This window comes from Montipora foliosa, unplaced genomic scaffold (genome assembly GCF_036669935.1).
Source record: "Montipora foliosa isolate CH-2021 unplaced genomic scaffold, ASM3666993v2 scaffold_410, whole genome shotgun sequence".
Taxonomy (NCBI): domain Eukaryota; kingdom Metazoa; phylum Cnidaria; class Anthozoa; order Scleractinia; family Acroporidae; genus Montipora; species Montipora foliosa.
In genome coordinates, this window is record NW_027179713.1 from 272501 (window position 1) to 280000 (window position 7500).

Below are 7500 nucleotides of genomic sequence, written 5' to 3' on the forward strand. Positions count from 1 at the left end.
AATCCGAGATAGCGAGCCAATGAGAGCGCGCGATTTTCTATAATCACCTGTGTATTTATACAAATAATTATTAATTGCTGTCAATGCTGGATACTTTAAATGCAAGCGAATCTTTAGTAATTTCTAGTCCGTAATAGACCTTTTTCGCTTGTACATTTTAATTTCCCAATACAGGTCATGTGATAATACTCAAGAGGTTTGGTCCTTTGTTTTGTTCATTAAAAAGAGTGCATGCAGACATACTCATGCTTGCTTGATAATCACTGAGCCTGAAGCGAATAATTGTTTTAGTATAAATACACAGGTGATTATTTCAAAAAAGAGGGAAAAAAAACATTTCAACGCGAAATCATCTTCACTTACACTGTACAGTGGCAAAACGACTACTGGCAGCCATTTTGTCCGTCGAGGTGATTAATGGCTGATAATCCGAGATAGCGAGCCAATGAGAGTGCGCGATTTTGTATAATCACCTGTGTATTTATACTAAGAACATATAATAACCCGACTCTAGTTATAGTTGACATGTAGAATTAAAATTAGTGACATGAAGAATGCAATTTCTCTGGAAGATTTGGTACTGAAACTCGTGTATGTTTAGTGTGCGTGTTTTGTTTCAACATTAAAAAAATGAATTCAAGCACCTCAGTGGCCATAAAATCGATTTTTAGTGGTGCTTAGAAATTCAAGCGAGCCTTTAGAGGTGCTATTGGAATAATAAACATCAGTACAATACGCACTAAATCAAATCACAGCCACAGTTCCGTTTTCTGGAACTGTATCGTGGGACTCGACCAATAATACCTCGCGTTTCATCAATGCGCTCGATCACCACAAATGTGCCGGTCTGTTGTTTGTATTTTTCAAAGCGATCGTGTTGACCATGTGCGCAAGAATAAGTGGAGAACTGAAAGAATGAAAGGATGTGAATATAATCACATTATTCGATATTTTTATTGACTTCAAAATCAAGTCTTCCTGTACACTGTATGTCCAATTTTATTAATTTCATGTATTCTCAACTGCCACTGTGCATGACTGGAGAGCTGAAACCAAAGCAAACAAATGTCAAGTCAAACTCTGACTGAGTCTGTAAAAAACCTAGGTAATAGCAAGGCTTTCAGTTGCGGTAGATGAGGTTTTGCCGAGGTCAAAACACAGATTCGATCTGCGGCCAGAAACCAGGCAAATACACAAATGGTTTGCTGTAGTGTACACTGTTGCAAAATTATGGGTACTATTGCCGCCGAAAATGAATATTCTTTCTTGGGCGGTCGAGAGTTTTTCGGCATTTTAATTCAAATACCTACATGTACATGGGGTTGCCGGAAAATCGCAGTGAATGATTTTCCTCACACTCAGTTGGCTTACCTTTTTGGTTGGTTTAATAGACCTTCAAAACAGTGGGAAAGGAATGTAGTTCCAATGTAAGCAGCCGTTCCTTTCGGGGGAACGTTGCGTGACATCCCGAAAGACGGCTGCGAAGGAGACTAAACTGGATGCAGCAAAATCTCTGATATTTCAAGTTGTGCCGAAGGTTTTTTCGTATTTGCATGATTGTGGTTTCAGGCTAAGGTTAACCAGACGCTCTGTGAGCGTAAACTGGGTTGCCTGTTTCTAACTGTTGCATCAGTAGCAAAACACAAGGACACTGAGTTGGGTGAGTAACTACGTACTACTACAATGGAAGAAGCAGGCGAGGGGATTGAGTGCAAATGCAGCATAATAATTTCTCATTTATTCTTAAAGCCACTCAATTCTCTAAACCGGCTGTGTAGTTGCTTGGGCACAGGGAGCAAGTAAAAAACAATGAATTTAGGTTTCAACATTGTTGAGAGTTTAATTTAGGACCCATGAGGAGGCATTAGATTTTAAACTTTGTAAAACATATGTAGTTATTTCTTCTATACAGGTAAGCTTGAAGTAATTACAATTTTTTGAGTTAAAAGCTTGGTTGTGCTGGAAGTGGGTTGATGTTGGTGGAGAAAGGCCATATCATAAAATTATTTTGTTTGTTGCTTGTAAGGCTTCCTCTTGGCCTGATTGAAGATCAATGTTCTGTGCAGTTGCTTGGTCATGTTTGTGCAAATTTCCATTCCACTGTCAGAGTATACTGTAGTCTAGTGGTTCATTGCTTTTGATTTAAGGTGTTGCAGGATACTGTTGCAGTCTTTTGATACAAATCTTTTGGAATCCCAGACCATAGCAGGAGCCCATCTGATCATGGGTTCCTGACCATAGATGCCAAGCATTTACTTGACCAGTAATGATCATATATCATTTTGCAATTGTTCATTGATTCATTCATCACGGGAACACTTGAATCCAGAAATGATCTGCTCCCAAAGTCAGTGGTTTCATGGCTCAGTTGGTTATAGCGTTGCACCAGTATTTAGAGGTCACAGGTTCAAACCCTGTGGAAGTCCTGAATTTTTCAGGCTTCTTTACACAGTTGCTAAATTTGCGTTCATAACTGCAAGGTTCATAACTTCATTTGAGTTTGAACTTAACAGCCTTAAAATAGTTCTCTTGTTGGATGTATTTCTGTATTTCTGTAGAAAGGTGGAAATTAGAAAACTTTTAGGACCTTTTAACTTTTACAGAGGAGGAATGTGGGTTCGGCTCAAGTGTTTTTGTCTTTAAAGGAATTTACATAACAGAGGAAAGAAAAATTATGCAAGCAATGGAACCATGAAAAGAGTGAAAAGATAATTATTTTCATATTAAAAATGGGGGGCTTTTGAAAGATTTGTTTTTCAGCATGTCACAGGCAAACCAAAAAAAAAAAGCAATCAGAGTTCTTTCAATAAGAGTCTTACCTAATGTATGACCCTCTGATAACTAGTTGATGGAATTTTCATCCTGAACACCCTAAAAGAAAGAAAGTATTTGATAACAAGGGGATAATAGTTTCAAAGAAATGGATCATTGTAAGTACGTACATATTCATGGGGAGGGATAAGACTTTATTTTTGTGCAATTTAGAAATCTGAAAGCGTACTACAGTAGCAATTAAGAGGCAATAGATCGAATATTAATTCTTCAATATTAATTAGCTGAACCCCGAAAATTTTGCAATGGACCCCCAAATTTGAAAAGCTGGATACATCTCTGGAATGGTATCCCTAGCTTTCCAATCCACCTATGAAATCCTTTGGTGACACTTCCAAGGGCTCCTATCACTACAGGTATGACCTCTACCATTTTGAGTTTCCGCAATCTTCTGATCCCTCTCTTCAAGTCCTGGTATTTTTCCACTTTTTCACCTTCTTTTTCCCCTACTCTTACATCAGCTGCTACAGCAATATCGATGATTATCCCCTTTCGCTCTTTCTTGTCAATTGCAATTATGTCTGGTCTTCTTGCCTCTATCACATTGTCACACTGAACATTGATATCCCACAAAACTTTGACTTCTTCATTTTCTATTACTCCTTCAGGGACATGTTCATACCACTTTTCCATATGCTCCAACCCATTCTTCTTACAAAAATCCCAATGGACTTTCTTTGCTACATTGTGGTGTCGTCTCTTATATTCTTTCTGAGCCAATTTTCACATCCACATACATGTACTAGTAAAGTGTCGCACACTTTCACGGTCTTATCGATGTAGTGCTTTACATAGTTTGTCCTGATGGCCTGTTCCTGTGCGGCACATAACAATGCTTCTGTCCCAATCTTAAGATCACATTTGGATAACCATTGCCAAGTGTTATTCTTATCAACATTCTCTGGCATTTCCGCCAAACTGTCCATACATTTTCTTTTGAGTCCAGTTTTGTTTAAGTTCTTGTTCTATCGGTTTTTTTTAAAGTTCTCTACTCATTAAAGTGTCTTCCATATTGATTGTCTCAGCTGCATAAACTCCCTTAATGAGGTTTTCTGCAGAATTGGGAACATAAAACCGAAACTATTTTCTTCTCTAACGGAACATTCCACACTCATCAGAAAATCAGGCCTCTACCTCCCTCTTTCATTATTATTATTATGTTACTATATATTTATATATATATATATATATTTTTTTTAATGATGGTCTGAACTAGTATGTCATATGAGCATGAGCATGCCTGTCATTTATAGTTATTGAGAGTCCTGCCTGGGAATAAGAGTAAGATGAAAGATGCAAAATAATATTATGTACACTTACCTACTTGTGGTGCAGGACACAGGCAGGGGGTGAGGCACCATATGGTGGTGCCTTGTAAAATGCTTGTCAGCGGAGCTTCCAAGTCTCCCGTTCCTGCTGTTGGAACTTCCAGCTTAGAAAAACTCCTCAGGTGCTTGTGCAAGTTTGTAAGTTCTTGTGGCATATGAACATGATCCATTTTGATAACTGGAATTCTTCTTCTTATCTTAATCTCTGCTTATTCCAAAACAATAATAATTGTTGTGTAACATGGTTTTCTCTCCATTGTTTGCAGAGCCTTGGATTTAATTTGCTTTGCTTACCGGTAATTCATATGGAGGATTTTTCTATGACACATAATAATAATAATAATAATAATAATAATAATAATTATTATTATTATTATTATTATTATTATAATTATAGATAAATGCTGATAATATTAATTTTTGACATAACTGACCAAACATGTTAAGGTGTGCACCAATCTGTCTGCTTGCGAGCATTTCGAGGATTATACTGTGGAAGATTAGGATTTTATGAATTACCAGTTTTGCTCTAGCTTGACTTGTGATCTTTTTGCCAGGTCTTTGCGACACCTCTTTTTCAAAATCTCCAAAGATGCTTGCATGGAAGTTTCGTTATTATTTTAGTTATAGCTAGTGTATGGATATTTTAACAGTAACATGGTTCCTGCGGACACATTTGATTTATGTACATTTATGAAAATTTTATATGTACAGTTGACTGCTATAAATAAATTATATTCTTTGCATGACAGTTTAAATAAATTTAAATATATAAACTCTGATATATTTTGTGGATACTTTAACAGCATCATGATCAGAGTAGTTGGCACTAATTACAGTTAATTCTCTATGATGTCAAATTTTGTTGTTTTTAGGTACATTTATGTATGTTTCCTGATTCTAAGACAAAAGTTGGACTTTCAAACTGTGAATAACCTTGACAGGTCATTAAAGTAGTTGATGTTAAAATCACCAAGAATGATGTCGATTGGATATTAATTGCCAAGGCTATTTTGTAGAGGACTTATGTACTGTATTATATTTGAGTTGTTCTTTCGGTAAAGAAAAAGCACTGTAAAATTGGGAGACATTGGTCTATTCATAATTATTACAAATTTCATTGCCTTCACTTGTGGAGAGTATTCATGTTCCTTTGTCTGTATTGATCTTCTGGTACAACAGGTACACAGTGCAAAACTCAAAAATCTATCAGTAGGATGATCTTGCCTGTAGAGAATGAATGGTAACTTAGATGAGGTTTTATGTCTGTATCATTGCTATGAGGTACAAGTTGTATGTTTGCATCATATGTGATATCAACACTACATGTATGTTTTTTGAGTGATCATATGTTTAATAGACATATAGTGAACGATGAAATGATATCTGAAATGGATCATATATGAACTGCGGATATGGAATCAAGTGAAGCTATGATCCTCGCAGTTATGAACGCAATTTTTGCAATTGGGTAAAGAAGCCTGAAAAATCCAGGACAGAATTTAGGAGGGTACTGATCTGTGGCTTTATAGTGATTGGCAGAAACAACTGTGCAAGTATTTGGTGCAAAATCATTTTTTTGTGTCGATTGACTGGATTAGTTTTAGCCCAGATGTGAAGATCATCTGATGGGTAATTAACATCTGATGGATCTATTGATCCAGATTAGTTGAACTTGATATCTTCTTCAGTTTGACTTGCTGTACAGAACCTATTCAAAAGTTCAGCAAATGGTTGGTCATCCTTCTACCTCATCATATCAACAAACTTTATCGTTGTGAATATAGGGTGGTACAGGTTAAGATGGTCTTCCACTCAAAATCTTACTTTTTAAATAAAAATTGTGCACTTAATCCATTATGGTACCATTGGAAAGATAATTGAAAATGGATTAAAATGACTGCAGTGATTGACATATGGTAACCATGGTTACCAATTTAAAGGCCCCCAACTGTGAAAATAGCCACAGGTCTTTTGAAAAGGATATCTGAAGAACCAGTGACCCTATACACATTGTATTGGTATCAATGTAAACAGAAATGAATGCTTTATGATGCAAACCTGTAAAAAGCTAACTTAAATGGTTTTCTGCGAAACAAAATTCATGTTAACTACGTAATGTGTTGTTTTGGTTGCAGTCATTTGTGAATATTGCAATAAAAACCTTTTAGGTTGCAACAGGGGAAACTTTTTATAGGTTTAAAACATCATAAAACAATTATTTGGGGAAACCTTACTGAAAATTTCATATCAACAGCACAAAAGGTAGCCAAGATCTGATATATGTATCATTTTTAATACCAATGCTGCCTTAGCAAAATTACAAAACTAATAAGACAGCAGATAAAGTTAAGTCAGTCATACTTAAGCACTCCACAACAAAAAGTAACACGGTTTTTGATGAATGTCTTGTTGTACCCATCAAAATGCACCAGGTACATAAGTGTCTACCTCTTTTGCTTGTTGTTTCTCTTTTTTTTTCTTTCTTTTTCCATGAAGCAGTCTCCTTGGTGACTTACGTATTAAAGTTGTTCACACTCTTTGTAGTTTGCTTTGGAAATTCTCAATGAATCTGGCCTTTGAGATTCTGTTAGACAATAATACCCTGGAGAAATTCCAAGCTTCTGCAGAATCATCACAGAAGCTTGGCATCCAATGTTGAAGTTAGATACTTCATCATAAATGCCACACTGGAAGATTTCGGAGCCCACAAAGACACCCTTCGTCACTCTCTCCCAGAACATGCCATTGAGCTACTCATTCTGATCTTGTGTCTTACAATCAAGGCACCTACCCTTAAGACTGTCCTTATGTATTGGTGATAGTTGATACATTTTACAAAATTAATAGCAAGAATGCTAATGCCTGCAAACAGGTGTTGCAATATTTGATGTGCCAAATATTTTTCTCAGTCTTGGATGGATATGAAAAAAGTAGCGTTAGCAACCATAGAGATTTTATCTGACATCCTCATCTGTGTTTTCTTTTGGTCAGACATTGCAGGTAAATCATCGCCTGTTTGGAAATCTGCATAGAATCATAGCTGGAGTGGATGATATTGCCCTGGTTATTTCTAAGAAATTCAAGTGTTTCTGTAACAGCATCAGGGTCAAAATTCTTTCTGTTTCCTTTCACTTCAGCTTGTACTTTATGTTCATTGAATTTAGAAGCATATGTTTTACCACTTGTCTTCCTAAAAGACTTGTTTCATCTCTCCATGGGAAGTACAGCATCAGGAGATGATGATGATAATACAGTTCAGGTTCTTTTGTTGGTTGGTTGGTTGTTTGTTGGTTCTTTTTCTACACTTCATAACTTCATTTGTGTTCATTAATCTTAT